Genomic DNA, 18,640 nt, shown 5'->3' with positions numbered 1-18,640 from the left:
TACCGTTATTTTTCTACATGACTTTTTGATCATTATTTTTTGTTTTACAGGTCTTCTCTTTTACTTATTTTTTTTACATAAAGCAGCATTTTTAGTGGCCAAATATTATTCCATTATTTTTCAATTCTTTATTTTCCTTTTTTTTTTTTAAATGTTTTTTTTTTTTTTTTTACTCTCAACCGGCCCCATACAGTAATATAGTTTTAAAATTAGCCTTATACAGTAATTCTGGCTCCCATCCTGTAATAATGTCCCCTGTCCTGTAATAATGTCCCCAACCCTGTAATAATGTCTGTCACACTGTAATAATGTCCCCAAGCTTGAAATTATATCATTTGTCCTGTAATAATGTCCCTCAGCCTGTAATAGTGTCCTCTGTCCTGTTATCATATCCCCAAGCTTGTAATAATGTCCCTGGTTTTGTAATAATGTCCCTCGTCCTGTAATAATGTCCCCTGTTCTGTAGTAATGTCCCTCAGCCTGTAATAATGTTCCCTGTCCAGTAGTAATATCCCCATTCTGGCACCATGTTATAGAAATGTCCCCATCCTGGTCCCACCTTATAGTAATGTTCCCATCCTGATCCCACCTTATAGTAATATTCCCATCCTGGTCCCATCTTATAGTAATGTCCCCATGCTGGTCCCATCTAATAGTAATGTCCCCATCCTCGTCCCATCTTATAGTAACGTCCCCATCCTGGTCCCACATACAGTAATGCTCCCATCCTGGTCCCTTCTTATAGTAACGTCCCCATACTGGTCCCACCTTATAGTAATGTTACCATCCTGATCCTATCTTATAGAAATGTCCCCATCCTGGTACCTTCTTATTGCAATGTCCCCATCCTCGTCCCATCTTATAGTAAAGTCCCCATCCTGGTCCCACCTTATAGTAATGTTCCCATCCTGGTCCCATTTTATAGTAACTTCCCCATCCTGGTCCCATCTTATAGAAATGTCCCCATCCTGGTCCCTTCTTATTGTAATGTCCCCATCCTGGTCCCTTCTTATAGTAATGTTTCCATCCTGGTCACACCTTATAGTAATGTTCCCATCCTGGTCCCATCTTATAGTAACGTCCCCATCCTGCTCCCACTTTACAGTAATGTTTCCATCCTGGTCCCATCTTATAGAAATGTCCCCATCCTGGTCCCTTTTTATAGTAATGTCCCCATCCTGCTCCCACCTTATAGTAATGTTTCCATCCTGGTCCCATCTTATAGTAATGTCCCCATCCTGGTCTCACCTTATAGTAATGTTCCCATCCTGGTCCCATCTTATAGTAATGTCCCTATCCTGGTCCCATCTTATAGTAATGTCCCCATCCTGGTCCCATCTTATAGTAATGTCCCCATCCTCGTCCCATCTCATAGTAATGTCACCATCCTGGTCCCATCTTATAGTAATGTTCCTACCCTTGTCCCATCTTATCGTAATGTCCCCATCCTGGTCCCTTCTTATAGTAGTGTCCCTATCCTGGTCCCATCTTATAGTAATGTTCCTATCCTTGTCCTCTTCTGGTAAGTGTCCCACATTCTATCACTCTTTACACACACATAAAAAAGTCTTCTCACCTGACCTCGCTCCCTCGATGAACAGTGTCCCCTTCCTCCTCCACAAACGGGGCGCTTAGCAATGACGTCATGTGCGTTCACACAGGGACGCCGACATCAGCTGCTGGCCTCTGATTGGCCAGCAGCTTTCGTTGGTATTGCAGTGTAGAGAGCTGGTCTCTGTGCTGCAATACATTTCAATTGAATGTGCGTCTTCAGATGCACATTCAGTTAAAAAGAAGCGCTAACGTCCGCGACCCCTGGCTCATTGGACGCGATTGTATCAGGGGCCCGAGGGCCGCACAACAGAGCCTCAGGGGCCGCATGCGTTCTAGGGGGAATAAAACTAGGAGAGTCACTTGTAGAGAAGGATCTGAGTACTAAAAACCTACCAGCACCATATGTTCTAGGGGGAGTAAAACTAGGAGAGTAACTTGTAGAGAAGGAATGGAGTACTAAAAACCTTCCAGCACCATATGTTCTAGGGGGAGTAAAACTAGGAGAGTCACTTGTAAAGAAGGATCTGGGCACTAATAACCTGTGGGCACTATATGTTTTAGGGGGAGTAAAACTAGGAGAGTCACTTGTAAAGAAGGATCTAGGCACTAATAACCTGTGGGCACTATATGTTTTAGGGGGAGTAAAACTAGGAGAGTCACTTGTAGAGAAGGATCTGGGCACTAATAACCTGTGGGCACTATATGTTTTAGGGGGAGTAAAACTAGGAGAGTCACTTGTAGAGAAGGATCTGGATACTAAAAACCTGCAGGTACTATGTGTTTTAGGGGGAGTAAAACTAGGAGAGTCACTTATAGAGAAGGATGTTGATTTTAATCATTTGCGGCACCATATATTTAAGGGGAGTAAAATTAATAAATTGACCACTGGGAGTTACCTATAAGGGTTGTGTCTATACACACTCACAGTGTAAAATCAGTGCTGCTGATCGTATCAAACTGCGCCTGCACACATTGGACATGGGCCTGTGCCTTCGGAGAGGCCTGCTGGTGTTTATACTGGCAGGGTGAGCCCAGAACCTCTCAGAAGTCTGCATGAATATTCACGTGGAGCTTGCACCTTGCCACGTCTAATATTTAACCTCTCAGGTGTCGGCAGCTGGCACGCACGCGGCATAAGAAACCTCACGTGGTAGAAGAACAGGGAACTAGATGAAAATCATAAGATTCACATAGAAGGAGGGAGCTAAGACTGAACCATTATACTGATTTATTATGAAATATTAATGCATCATGCACATAGACATATTACAGATCTGTAATACCGCACCCAATGACATGTATGGAGCCATACTGCGACACATGGAAGCTTCTTCTCATACAACTCAGTAGTTTTATATAGAAGGTTCCTGTGCAGCAGCTGTACTGCTAATGTCCTAGCACTAATACTTACCAACAGTCCTGAATGTCCTGGACAGGTCTCTGAACGGAGACGGGTTGGGGGAAGGCGTAGTATAACCACAGCCAAAAATGGGCGTTTTAGGGCATTTCTGGGGGCAGAGCACAAATGCCCTGATACATTTTCTAGTGTAACTTTTGACAAGTGTGTGACCAATTTATCTAACATTACCAGACAATATAGAACGTAGATACATGTATAGTGAGGTAACTACATCTGTCCTTACTGCATTAGTAATGCCTTCTCATAATACCGCCTTCTCATAATACCGTCTTCTCATAATACCGTCTTCTTATAATACCACCTTCTCATAATACCGCTGTCTCATAATATTGTCTTCTTATAATACTGTCTTCTCATAATACCGTCTTCTCATAATACCGTCTTCTTATAATACCACCTTCTCATAATACCATCTTCTTATAATACCACCTTCTCATAATACCGTCTTCTCATAATACCGCTGTCTCATAATATTGTCTTCTTATAATACTGTCTTCTCATAATACCGTCTTTTCATAATACCGTCTTCTTATAATACCACCTTCTCATAATACCATCTTCTTATAATACCGTATTATCATAATACCGTCTTCTTATAATACTGTCTTCTTATAATACTGTCTTCTTATAATACCGCCTTCTTATAATACTGACTTCTTATTATACCGCCTTCTCATAATACTGTCTTCTTATAATACCGCCTTCTCATAATACTGTCTTCTTACAATACCGCCTTCTCATAATACTGTCTTCTTACAATACCTCCTTCTCATAATACTGTCTTCCTTTAATACCGCCTTCTCATAATACCGCCTTCTTATAATACTGCCTTCTCATAATACCGCCTTCTTATAATACCGCCTTCTCATAATACTGCCTTCTCATAATACCACCTTCTTATAATACCGCCTTCTTATAATATCGCCTTCTCATAATACTGTCTTCTTACAATACAACCTTCTTATAATACTGCCTTCTCATAATACCGCCTTCTTATAATACTGTCTTCTTATAATACCGCCTTCTCATAATACCGCCTTCTTATAATACTGTCTTCTTACAATACCACCTTCTTATAATACCGCCCTCTTATTCTACCACCTTCTCTTAATACTGTCTTCTTATAATACCGCCTTCTTATAATACTGTCTTCTTATAATACTATCTTCTTATAATACCGCCTTCTTATAATACCGCCTTCTTATACTGCCATCTTATAGTACCGCCTTCTTATAATACCGCCTTCTTATACTGCCTTCTTATAGTACCGCCTTCTTATAATACCACCTTCTTATAATACTGCCTTCACATAATACCGCCTTCTTATAATACTGCCTTCATATAGTACCACTTTCTTATAATACTGCCTTCTTATAATACCGCCTTCTTATAATACCGCCTTCTGATAATACCGCCTTTTTATAATTCCGCCTTTTCATAATACCGCCTTCTCATAATACCACCTTCTCATAATACCACCTTCTTATAATACTGTCTTCTTATAATACTGCCTTCTCATAATACTGTCTTCTTACAATACCGCCTTCTGATAATACCACCTTCTTATAATACCGCCTTTTTATAATTCCGCCTTTTCATAATACCGCCTTCTCATAATACCACCTTCTCATAATACTGCCTTCTTATAATACTACCTTCTCATAATACCGCTTTCTTATAATACTGTCTTCTTAAAATACCGCCTTCTGATAATACCACCTTCTTATAATACCGCCTTTTTATAGTACCGCTTTCTTATAATACCGCCTTCTCATAATACTGTCTTCTTACAATACCGCCTTCTGATAATACCACCTTCTTATAATACCGCCTTTTTATAGTACCGCTTTCTTATAATACCGCCTTCTCATAATACCGCCTTTTTATAGTACCACTTTCTTATAATACCGCCTTCTCATAATACCGCCTTTTTATAGTACCGCCTTCTCATAATACCGCCTTTTCATAGTACCGCTTTCTTATAATACCGCCTTCTTATAATACCGCCTTCTCATAATACCGCCTTTTTATAGTACTGCTTTCTTATAATACCGCCTTCCTATGATATTGCTTTCTCATAATACCGCCTTTTTATGGATAGTTGGATCATTGTTACTGCAACTTAGTGTCATACCGAGGCACAAGGGGAGCACCAGAGGAATAGTTTCGGAGGTCCCACCTTACATATATACAATAACAATTCATATTCACTTCTAGTTTTGAAATGTCATTGAATCAAATTTGTGACGAATTTCCTGAAAAATTCTGATTCTCCCGAATAAAAAATTTTGGGGATTCAATTTACATAAATTCAGCAAACTGGTGGCCAGCCTAATCTGCATGCTGAATTCAAGCGAATTTGCCCAAGGAAATGTAGTGGAAAGAGAATAAGGACCAGCTGGGAATAAAATAGTGGTGCCCTATGGTGCAACAATAATAAGGCTATACACTACATAAATTAAATTGACATGCCGTGTGCAGATCATAGTACCAAGCATCATCCCAAGGGACGAAACATAAAGTGCAAATGTGTTGTTCACGAAAATAGTAAGTGCCGCCATCTACTGCATATATGAAGCTATATACTGTACGTATAAATAATATTACTGCATATTGTTCTCACAAAAGAGGTTAGAAATTCAAAAGGTTTTTTTTCATGTTGCAAACAGAAATCTCCACCTTGACGAATTATTTGTTCACTTCTGTCCACACGTACAGTGTATAGTGGCTATATTAATGTACACAATGGTATTATTTATATGCCTTGTATATAGATTGATAAGTTATATGTACACTACATTGTGCTGCTAGATGAACTCTAGAACCCTTATAAGAAAGCATACAAAATAAACAATATTACTAATAATACTGTAAAATACTGTACATATAAATAATACTATAATATACTGTACACAAACCCTGCCTTAAACATACACATAAATAGTACTGCTATTTCCTTTACTATTAATAGCACCACTAACAGCATACATAAATAGTAGCTCTAACTTTATGCATAAATAATATTGTGATGTACTCTATTCACACAACATTTTTTTTAAGCAATACACATATATGTACATATTACACATACATGTATATACGGTACATTGGAAGCACATGTTTATAAACATTACACACATATATGTACACATTACACATACATGTATACACATTACACACATATTCATAAACAGTACACACATATATCCACACATTACACATACATGTATACACATTACACACATATTTATAAACTGTACACACATATATGCACACATTACACATACATGTATACATATTACACACATATTCATAAACAGTACACACATATATGCACACATTACACATACATGTATACACATTACACACATATTTACAAACAGTACACACATATATCCACACATTACACATACATGTATACACATTACACACATATTTATAAACTGTACACACATATATACACACATTACATATACATGTGTACACATTACACACATTTACAAACAGTACACACATATATGCACACATTACACATACATGTATACATATTACACACATATTCATAAACAGTACACACATATATGCACACATTACACATACATGTATACAAATTACACACATTTATAAACAGTACACACATATATCCACACATTACACATACATGTATACACATTACACACATTTATAAACAGTACACACATATATCCACACATTACATATACATGTATACATATTACACACATTTATAAACAGTACACACATATATCCACACATTACACATACATGTATACACATTACACACATATTCATAAACAGTACACACATATATGCACACATTACACATACATGTATACACATTACACACATTTATAAACAGTACACACATATATCCACACATTACATATACATGTATACATACTACACACATTTATAAACAGTACACACATATATCCACACATTACACATACATGTATACACATTACACACATATTTATAAACTGTACACACATATATACACACATTACATATACATGTGTACACATTACACACATTTACAAACAGTACACACATATATGCACACATTACACATGCATGTATACATATTACACACATATTCATAAACAGTACACACATATATGCACACATTACACATACATGTATACACATTACACACATTTATAAACAGTACACACATATATCCACACATTACACATACATGTATACACATTACACACATTTATAAACAGTACACACATATATCCACACATTACATATACATGTATACATACTACACACATTTATAAACAGTACACACATATATCCACACATTACACATACATGTATACACATTACACACATATTTATAAACTGTACACACATATTTACACACATTACATATACATGTGTACACATTACACACATTTACAAACAGTACACACATATATGCACACATTACACATGCATGTATACATATTACACACATATTCATAAACAGTACACACATATATGCACACATTACACATACATGTATACACATTACACACATTTATAAACAGTACACACATATATCCACACATTACACATACATGTATACACATTACACACATTTATAAACAGTACACACATATATCCACACATTACATATACATGTGTACACATTACACACATTTATAAACAGTACACATATATATCCACACATTACACATACATGTATATGACGCGCCCCTGGGCCTGCTTTCTGGTCTAGCGTTGCGCACGCAGGGGTTACCCGGAGCCGGATCTATTAGGGGTGGTAGTCCTTGTGGCGGTGACCCGGTCCGTGCCCAGGGAGTCAGACTGAGTGGCGGTGTACGTAGCAGTAGATGTTGGACGACTACGCCACCCGTTGAATGCAGCTATGGAGCCGCCGCTGCAGGGCAGACCGCTGAGGCCGGTGACACAGTTGTGCAGAGGAGATGGTATAACCCCCAACGGGAGGGGTATGGCCTCAGGGCAGCCGACGTGGATGATGGGGGTAGCAGGAACCACTCGGAGACGGTACGGTGTAGTTCAGGGTCTTTACTGGTGACAAAGACAGACCCTCCCGGAGTACTGGCTAGCGAATGGGGCCTGGTCAGTCCTTGGGCAGATGGGATTTCCCCTGGCCAGGCGGAGCTGTAGGCCTTCCCAACTAACTGTACTCTTCTGGCTACCTTGCTAGAGGCGGGTAAAAGTAGCCCACGTCCCTGAGTGTACCGTGTGGTGCTCACCCGTATGGCCGGTGACTCGGGGCCTTCTATTTGCTTCCGCTCCACGACGGCGGTGCTGGTCCCACGCGTGTGACCGTGCCTTCGGGTTTCTTGGCCAGAGGACCGGAAATCCCCTGCCTGACGGATTCTGCTGCTGGGTAAAAGTTAGTCCCCACAGCCTCGGACTCCGGGTCCGGTGAGAAAGCTTCGATCAGGGCGAGCTCTACAGCTACCAGCCCCTGACCTCTTCTTAGCACGATTCCCACAGAGCTCCTGGTCTTTCTTTCCTATTACTGCTTCTCTTCTTCTCTCTACTCTTCTTCCTAACCCTGCCTCAGCCCCAGGTTTATATAGGGGAAGTTCTTCCCCTCCCAGGACTGGGCAGGAGGTGTGGCATGCATAGGATCCCTGACCAAGAGACCTCCCACCTGCTCTCAGACATAACATTGCTGTTACTGTGGAAACCAGACCCCTGGGGTGCCACATTCCCCCCTAGTGAAATTTAGTACTCCGGGACTAAACATATTTTTAGAAAAACATAACAAGGTATAAACAATAATAATACAATAAGAAAAACACATAAAGATGGTTACGGCGTGTCCGCAACTGGGTGCAGTTTTGAAGAAAAGCAAGGTGTCCATTTCACCAAACAGGGAGACGTAACCAGGTAGGGGTCTGTCCTGCCCCGAGTCCTTAACAGTCTTTAGTCCATTCCTAGGTTACGCTCCAACCAATTGTACAAGGATTCCCGGTAAATCCACCAAGGACTCCTAAAAATAACTAGAAACACATAATTATTTACAAGTAACAGACAGGTGACCACAAATAAAACAATTTAAACACTTCAAATCCTCCAACGTGCGGGTAACTGGCCTCTAGTGGCCCTAGTGGACCTACGGAGCTGACTGTCTGGCCCTGAACTACAGGGTGTAGGAGCTGTCAAGGGTAAACTGGGCAGCTGTCTACGGGCTCTTTGGCTCACTAGGGGTACGGCAGGCTCACTATAAGCAGAGGGTTGATCCTCCTGTTCTGCTTGTGTGGAGTCTCTTGCCTCCTGGACCGGCTGCTCTCCCAGCTCTACCTGTTGCTCCGTAGGCACTTGGGATGCTGGTTGGAGGAACGTGAGGACGGGTACCACAACTGCACCATTGACTTGAGTCCAGGACCGAGGGAAGTCTCCGAGCACAGTACTAACCATATCTTCCCTTTCCTCTACGGGTCGAGGGTCTTCTTGTTCCCCTTCTGGGTTCCGTAGCTGTTCGGGACACTTCTTCAGGTGATCCCGGGATACAATGGCTGTGGTTTCCCCTCCGTCTTTACTGATGGTACAAACCTTTGGGTTGTCGTGGCTTGAGGGCAGTACGGTGTACGGGTCCTTCTCCCACTGGTCGTCCAACTTGTGGAGCCGTCTCTTCCTCTTCAAGACCTGCTCTCCGGGTACCAGGGGAACAGCGGGAGCATACTGGTTGTAAGTTTTCTCTTGTCTTTCCCTAGCCAGACAGAGACTTCGCTCCACGCTCTCCTGTACTTTCCGGTACTGCTGCTGCCTCTCTGTGTCCTAGTCTGCTTCCGGTGAAGTGTCCTCGGGTGTCAGGACTCCCATCTCCAGGTCAACAGGTAGCTTACCAGGCCTTGCCCTCATTAGGTAAGCCGGGGTACAGTTGGTGGAACCTACAGGGATGTAGTTGTATAGGTCCACCAGGTCGGGCAACTTCTCAGGCCACAGACTGCGTTCTTCCAGGGGCAATGTTTTTAGAAGATCTATCACCACCTGGTTCATTTTCTCACAAAGTCCATTAGTTTGCGGATGATAGGGTGTCGTCCTGATCTTCCGGCAGCCATACAGAGTACAGAACTCTTGGAAGACCTCCGCTTCAAAGGCAGGTCCCTGGTCCGTCAGCACCTGCTCTGGGTAGCCGTGTGGATGGCAGAAGTGCTGCTGGAAGGCTCTAGCTGCTGTTTGAGCCGTTAAGTCCTTGACGGGGACGACAACCAAGAACCGGGAGTAGTGATCCACGATGGTTAATGCGTAGACGTAGCCACTTCTGCTTGGGGTCAGTTTTACATGATCCAAGGCCACCAGTTCCAACGGCTGCCGGGTGACGATGGACTGAAGGGGGGTCTTCTGGCTGGCACGGTCCTTCCTTCTTAGGTTGCATGGGCCACAGTCTCTGCACCACCTCTCGATGGTTCCTCTCATGCCTACCCAATGGAACCGCCCGCGCAGCAGGAACTCCAGCTTCTTCCATCCGAAGTGCCCAGCCCCGTCGTGATATGCCTCCATCACCATAGCTGCGTCCCTTCATGGCACCACTACTTGCCAGACCAGTTCATGCGTCCGGGAGTTAACCATTCTGCAGCACAACTTCCCCTTGTAAAGGAACATTCGACTCTTCTCAGCCCACAGTTGCTTGGTCTCCTCCGGAGCGTCCGGGTCAAGGCGAGCTTCTGGCTGAGTCAGCATCTCCTTCACCAGCCGGACGGCAGGGTCACTGTCTTGCGTTTCCGCCCAGTTGTAGTGAGGTAAGGGGTTGAACGTAGCGGCTTGCTTACCCCCTACACGGTGGGAATACTGGACAGTCCCATGACGGTGGAACGCAGGGAGTTCGACCTCTTCCAAATCTTCTGAATCCTCACCCTCGTCTGGTAGGTTTGGCATCCTAGACAGGGCGTCCGCGTTGGTATTGGAGCGTCCTGCCCGGTATTTGATTGTGAACTCATAGTTGGACAGGCGGGCCATCCATCTCTGCTCCAGGGCACCGAGCCTTGCCGTGTCCAGATGCGTCAACGGGTTGTTATCCGTGTACACGGTGAACCGGGAAGAGGCGAGGTAGTGCTTAAAGCGTTCGGTGACTGCCCACACCACTGCCAGGAACTCCAGCTTGAATGAGCTGTAATTCTCAGGGTTTCTTTCGGTGGGTCTCAGTTTTCGGCTGGCGTAAGCAATTACCCGTTCTTTCCCCTGCTGGGTCTGGGACAGTACGGCTCCTAGCCCAATGTTACTGGCGTCGGTGTAGAGGATAAAGGGCTGGCTGTAATCAGGGTATGCCAGGATTTCATCCCCCGTGAGGGCCATCTTCAGCTGGCGGAAGGACTCTTCTTCTAACTTCTCCCATCTGAAGGGCGGCTTCTGGTTCTTGGCCTTCCGGGACTGGCCTATCAGGAGGTCCTGCATAGGAGCTGCCTTTTTGGTGAAACCGGGAATGAATCTGCGGTAGTAGCCTACCAACCCTAGGAACTGCCGCACTTCCTTTACACTGGAGGGACTTGGCCATTCCTTAATTGCGGTGATCTTATCAGGGTCGGGAGCCACTCCGTCAGCGCTCACCACGTGTCCCAGGTACTGCACCTTTGGTTTCAGGAGGTGACACTTGGAGGGTTTCACCTTTAGGCCGTAGTTTGCCAGAGCTGCGAACACTTCCGCCAGGTGTTTCAGGTGATCCTCGTAGGTTTTGGAATAGACGATGACATCGTCCAGGTATAGCAGGACCGTCTCGAAGTTTCGGTGTCCCAGACAGCATTCCATCAACCGTTGGAAGGTTCCTGGTGCGTTGCAGAGTCCGAACGGCATGCAGGTAAACTCGCTAAGTCCCATCGGGGTGGTGAATGCGGTCTTCTCCCGGTCCGCCTCTGCTACAGGAACCTGCCAGTACCCGCTAGTAAGATCCAAAGTGGAGAAGAAATTAGCAGATCTTAAAGCAGCCAAAGACTCCTCTATCCTTGGTAAAGGGTACGCATCTTTGTGTGTGATATGGTTGATTTTCCGGTAATCTACACACATTCTCATGGTGTTGTCTTTTTTTTTAACCAAGACTAGTGGAGCTGCCCAGGGGCTACAGCTATCCCTGATTACCCCAGCCTCCTTCATGTCTCTGAGCATCCCCTTGGCGTGTTGGTAATGTGCAGGGGGTACGGGTCGGTATCTCTCCTTTATGGGAGGATGATCTCCCGTGGGGATGTGGTGTTCTACCCCCTTGACTCGCCCGAAGTCTAACGGGTGTTTACTAAACACTCTCTCATACTCTTGAACCACCCGATAGACTCCCTGTTTCTGGTGTAAGGGAGTGGAGTCAGTACCCAAATGTAGTTGCTGACACCAGTCCTCCATTGTTTTCTCAGAGCCGTTACCTTCCTCCGGAGAAGATGGAGGCAAGGGTTCTATGGACTGTATGGAATTTCGATTGATGGTATACAATTTGGCCAGCGTGGCATACCTGGGCAGGTACACTTCCCTCTTCCCGATATTCACTACGCGAACGGGCACCCTCCCATGGCGTACATTGACCACCCCCCGTGCTGTCAAAATGGTGGGCCTACTGTCCGAGTAAACTGGTTCTACCATTGCCTGGTAATCTCTACCTCTCAGACCAATAGCTGCCCGGCACCAAATCATCATTTCACTTTTTGGGGGCATGGCAATAGGGAAAGGGTCACACATTCTCACGCTACCAATCTCACCACCGGAGAGTTCCACCTGTTGCTGTCGCATCAGTGCCCGGATCTCTTTCTGGAGCACTCGCTGCTCGCCGGAGCTGGCGTTCTTGGCAACCTGCTGTAAAATGAAAATCACTTCTGCAAGACAATTTTCAATCACATTAGTTCCTAGAGTTATCTTTGGGTGACTCTCGTGTTTGTCAATGTCTACAATGATCAGTCCCTGTGCTGCCAGTTCGACTCTACCGATTTTAATGGTCACCTCTTTAAATCCGATCTGTGGCACGGGCTGACCATTGCTGGCGATGATACTCAAGTCGTCGTCAGGGTAGCGGGTTATATCCGAGTCATTCCAGTACTGCTTGAAGAGCACGTACGGGATGGTGGTGACCTGTGACCCGGTGTCCAGTAGGGCACTCATAGGAATGCCATCCAGTACCACAGGCAAGACTGGACGTCCTCCCACGTATCTGTCACGCCAGTTCGATGGGCCTGATGATCTTTTTCCTAGGGGTTGGCCCTCTACCCTAGGTTGGGCCAGTTTAAAGGACAGTACCTTGCCATATGTCCGGGTTGATTGCAGCGGCGGCAGATGGGTTGTCCGTCCTCGTTGTATCGGTCGCTGGGTCTTCCTCTGGCCGGTGGGGTCCTCCTTGGTCGACGCCACGGGATGTCCTCCGGTCCGGATGCCAGCTGGATCTTCCCCGAAGTGGAAACCTGTAAAGACTGCACAGTTCGGGTTAGCGCAGCAACGCTTTTAGCTAGCTCTTGGACCTGATGGTGCAGGTCTGGAGCCGGGTCATTGCTCAAAGCCTGCGCATCAGTTCCCACAGGCCCTGCCGACAAGGGCGCCGCCTCCTGGTGGTAAGTGGTAGTGGGGCGTCTGTGGGTCACAACGCCACCTGGTGCTGGTTCTCGGAGCACCCGGATGGCTCTGTCCTTGAACTGTGCAAATCCCAGATGAGGGTCCTGTAAGGCCATTGCCCGCAACTGAGTTCGGTGGGCATTGCAATATAAACCCTCTATAAATTGTTCAGTCAACAGCCTGTCCTCGTCTCCCACGCCGTCAGGGTCGGTCTGCTTAATGGCTCTCAGGGCCTCTTGTAGGTTCAGGGCATAGTCCCTTATACTCTCTTGTGCTCGCTGCTTGCACCCGTAGAATCTAAGCTTGATCTCGGCTGAGGTGCGGGTATCAAAGGTGTCCCTCAGCCGGGTTAGTATCCCTGCGACAGTCCTCCCCCCAGGTGGCCAGGACTTTACCTCCCTTTGGGCTGCCCTGGTTAATTGGGCCACCAGAATGCTCACTTTTTGCTCTTCTGTGAGGGGGTACACCTGGAAGAGGCTATCCAGCTTTTCTCTAAAGTCATGCAGGGTATGTGACTCCCCTGAGTACTGGGGTAGCCAGGCTGCCCCCGGGATATAGGGAATGGTGAAAGGCATGACCGCAACAGCGGTGGCGCTGGCGGGGGTTGGAGCGGTGAAGCTCTCCTCCGTATCCGACATCCTTCTCCCCCCTAGTGGACCGTGGCCTACCTTGCGATGATCCTCTTCCGTAGGCCGCGGCTCCGCAGTGGATCGTCAGGGTTGAGGACCTTCCGTCGCGCTCCTGTGACGTCGGCTGGGCTCCTTCCAGGACCTTACGCAGCGTCCGGACGTGAGGCGGGGCTTCAGTTCTCGCGCGCTTTCGGAGTCCACGCCCCTCTTCTTCCCGCGCGGCGTCCTCAAGATGGCGTCCAATGGCGGGAAAACTCCACGGATGGCGGGAAGAAGGCCGAAGATGGCGCCGGATGGCGGGAATCTTCACCACAGGTAAGTTAAAAAGTCTCTTTTTCAGGCACGCAGTACCCGGTGGTTGCGGGCACGAGATCCTGCCGACTACGCCAAAAGTTGACGCGCCCCTGGGCCTGCTTTCTGGTGTAGCGTTGCGCACGCAGGGGTTACCCGGAGCCGGATCTATTAGGGGTGGTAGTCCTTGTGGCGGTGACCCGGTCCGTGCCCAGGGAGTCAGACTGAGTGGCGGTGTACGTAGCAGTAGATGTTGGACGACTACGCCACCCGTTGAATGCAGCTATGGAGCCGCCGCTGCAGGGCAGACCGCTGAGGCCGGTGACACAGTTGTGCAGCGGAGATGGTATAACCCCCAACGGGAGGGGTATGGCCTCAGGGCAGCCGACGTGGATGATGGGGGTAGCAGGAACCACTCGGAGACGGTACGGTGTAGTTCAGGGTCTTTACTGGTGACAAAGACAGACCCTCCCGGAGTACTGGCTAGCGAATGGGGCCTGGTCAGTCCTTGGGCAGATGGGATTTCCCCTGGCCAGGCGGAGCTGTAGGCCTTCCCAACTAACTGTACTCTTCTGGCTACCTTGCTAGAGGCGGGTAAAAGTAGCCCACGTCCCTGAGTGTACCGTGTGGTGCTCACCCGTATGGCCGGTGACTCGGGGCCTTCTATTTGCTTCCGCTCCACGACGGCGGTGCTGGTCCCACGCGTGTGACCGTGCCTTCGGGTTTCTTGGCCAGAGGACCGGAAATCCCCTGCCTGACGGATTCTGCTGCTGGGTAAAAGTTAGTCCCCACAGCCTCGGACTCCTGGTCCGGTGAGAAAGCTTCGATCAGGGCGAGCTCTACAGCTACCAGCCCCTGACCTCTTCTTAGCACGATTCCCACAGAGCTCCTGGTCTTTCTTTCCTATTACTGCTTCTCTTCTTCTCTCTACTCTTCTTCCTAACCCTGCCTCAGCCCCAGGTTTATATAGGGGAAGTTCTTCCCCTCCCAGGACTGGGCAGGAGGTGTGGCATGCATAGGATCCCTGACCAAGAGACCTCCCACCTGCTCTCAGACATAACATTGCTGTTACTGTGGAAACCAGACCCCTGGGGTGCCACATATACACATTACACACATATTCATAAACAGTACACACATATATGCACACATTACACATACATGTATACACATTACACACATTTATAAACAGTACACACATATATCCACACATTACATATACATGTATACATATTACACACATTTATAAACAGTACACACATATATCCACACATTACACATACATGTATACACATTACACATATATTTATAAACTGTACACACATATATCCACACATTACACATACATGTATACTCATTACACACATATTTATAAACTGTACACACATATATACACACATTACACATACATGTATGCACATTACACACATTTATAAACTGTACACACATATATCCACATATTACACATACATGTATACACATTACACACATTCATAAACTGTACACACATATATCCACACATTACACATACATGTATGCACATTACACACATTCATAAACTGTACACACATATATCCACACATTACACATACATGTATGCACATTACACACATTTATAAACTGTACACACATATATCCACACATTACACATACATGTATACCCATTACACACATATTTATAAACTGTACACACATTTATGCACACATTACACATACATGTATACATTACACACATATTTATAAACTGTACACACATATATCCACACATTACACATACATGTATACATTACACACATTTATAAACAGTATACACATATATACACACATTACACATACATGTATACATTACACACATTTCTAAACAGTATACACATTTATGCACACATTACACATACATGTATACACATTACACACATTTATAAACATTACACACATATATACACACATTACACATACATGTATACATTACACACATTTCTAAACAGTATACACATATATGCACACATTGAACAATGTATGTGATGTAACACATAGAATGATGGAGGGTAGGACAATTTTTGAACTTCTTTTTTAATTATGCTAATAAAAAAAACTATTTTATTTTGTCAATACAGGTGAACAAGCGCCAAAAGCCACAAATTGGGCTGTAAGCAAGACATTAACTACAATGGACGGTAGTTTTTCAGGACGTGCTTCTGCTTAGACATACACTGATATTTTAGAAATCTTATTTTGTACATCTTATTATGGAACTCTGAGTTAATATAGAAGAGTACCACATTCAGGATCCTTATATCAGAGTGGAGAGTGGCTACAGGGAACATCAATCTCTGGAGGAGTCAATATATTCATGCAATATATCGAAATGGTGTAATGCTTTATTTCTCCTGTGGCGGTGCTGCAGGGAAATGAGACAAATGCTTCTAGATACCTCTGCAGACTGCAGCCAATGTCTGGAGGTACCCTTTGGTTTTTGACCAGCTGCTCATAAGGGGACCTAGTCGGCCTCCCCTATCGTCCCTATATTGGTTCCTCACCAATCGCCGCACAGGAACCTAAACCCTGTATTTTCCTAGAGCTTGGCCATGGATAGGGAAGGGGGGATGAACACTAGTCAGTCCCCACTAACACAACTAAAGACAACAAGGGAGACAAACACGGGGGAAATTAACTTAGCTTGAGCCGACTTCAGAGAGATTACACCAGACGTCCTCCTAGCACCACAGAGGAAGCAAACAGACTGCAATAGCTCCAAGCCTAAACAAGGGAAAATGTGAATATCCCCCTGTAGCAAACAGAAAGTATTTAAACACCCATGCCTGGGTGTCAATTAGCAGGAGGGAGATAGCCGCTGGGTCCTAGAGTGAGACAGATCTAAGAAGGTGTCTGTAATGCCAAACGAAGAGATCTTCTGCACCCAACTGTGCATGTCACATCTGACATTCACTTCAATAGGAGCTGAGCGGCAGTACCAAGAATGGCCACTACAATGTGTAGCGAACGTTGCTGTTTTGGCTCTATACACTGCGCACTTTAGTTAATTGTATGGCTACCCGGTGTTGGACCCCAACCGCTCTGATAATGATGACCTACCCTGAAGGCTAGTCATCAATATTATAGAACTGTAAAACCCCTTTAAGAGTCACACGATGGGCAGCCGGCTGCATATGTCTATCTAAGTACCCCAACACAGACAAAGGAACTTGTTGATGCCCCAGCTTGGCACCACACATCATCCCCCCTATTCCTTGCCCATACACGGTGGTACTACGGCCATTTTTTTTCCCCGGCACATCTTCGATCTAATATTTCAGTGGCTCCTAACTCACCGAAGAGAAATAGAAAAACATTTTTTTTTTTTTTATTACATTTTTGACAAAGCGCTAGCACATACAAATACAAAAAAAGTAGCACAAACTCCTTTAAGCATATTTTCCTTTGTCTACAGGGGAAAACATGGACGGGAGATGAATGAATGAAGGTTAAAAAATATCGGAATAAAAGAAAATAAATAAATGTAGCCTTGGTCAAACTGGATGTTGTATATGAAGATGAAAGCGAGCGGCTGACAATTATTGGTTCCCTTGTATGAAATGAGTAAGTGTATTAATACATATCTCCGCTCACACAATACAACGCCATTGAAACATTTCACCCGGGCCTCGTCATCGCCATTCTTTTTGTAATGGTAAACACTGAAATAAATACATTTTGCTCGGTGCGAGGGTGATTTTCTTTTTTGATCTTGCATTGTGATCCTTCTGAATTGCGTATGGAGAGAACTCCGCGTCTTAAGAAACGTTGTCAATTTATATTATCTTAAATATCAAGGACGAGCTCTTGTATTTTTGTATAGACAACTGTGACTCTTTGTCGCCCCTCCTCTCTGTCTAAACTTTCCTGTAAACCCTTACAAACAGGCTTTGGCTATCGAGTAGAGATGAGCGGAACCATTCAACAACTGGATGGAAGCCCTACTGTCACGGGTATGTCAGATGTGACAGACAGTCGCCCTGCAGTTGGTTGCAGAAGATCTCTTCGTTTGCCATTACAGACACCTTCTTGAATCTGTCTCACTCTAGGACTCAGCGGCTACCTCCCTCCTGCTAATTGACACCCAGGCCTGGGTGTTTAAATACTTTCAGTTTGCTGCAGGGAGGGGCCGGTGATATTCACATGTTTCCTTGTGAAGGCTTGGAGCTGCTGCAGTCTGCTTACT

The 18,640-nt window shown here is 45.0% G+C and overlaps 1 long non-coding RNA gene across 1 annotated transcript in view; it reads left to right on the top strand.

The window, feature by feature from the left end:
- LOC141164206 (uncharacterized) overlaps window positions 1-17,981 on the top strand; it is a 50,796-nt gene extending 32,815 nt beyond the window's left edge. Inside the window, exon 4 of the long non-coding RNA XR_012250881.1 lies at window positions 17,870-17,981. This is a non-coding gene — a long non-coding RNA (uncharacterized lncRNA). The remainder of the gene's footprint in view (window positions 1-17,869) is intronic.
- Window positions 17,982-18,640: the final 659 nt, after the last annotated feature.

This window comes from Phyllobates terribilis, unplaced genomic scaffold (genome assembly GCF_046119375.1).
Source record: "Phyllobates terribilis strain yellow unplaced genomic scaffold, ASM4611937v1 Scaffold_10__3_contigs__length_209671492, whole genome shotgun sequence".
Lineage (NCBI taxonomy): Eukaryota > Metazoa > Chordata > Amphibia > Anura > Dendrobatidae > Phyllobates > Phyllobates terribilis.
Note: the sequence above shows the minus strand (reverse complement) of the source record. Positions and strands in the feature narration are given on the sequence as shown.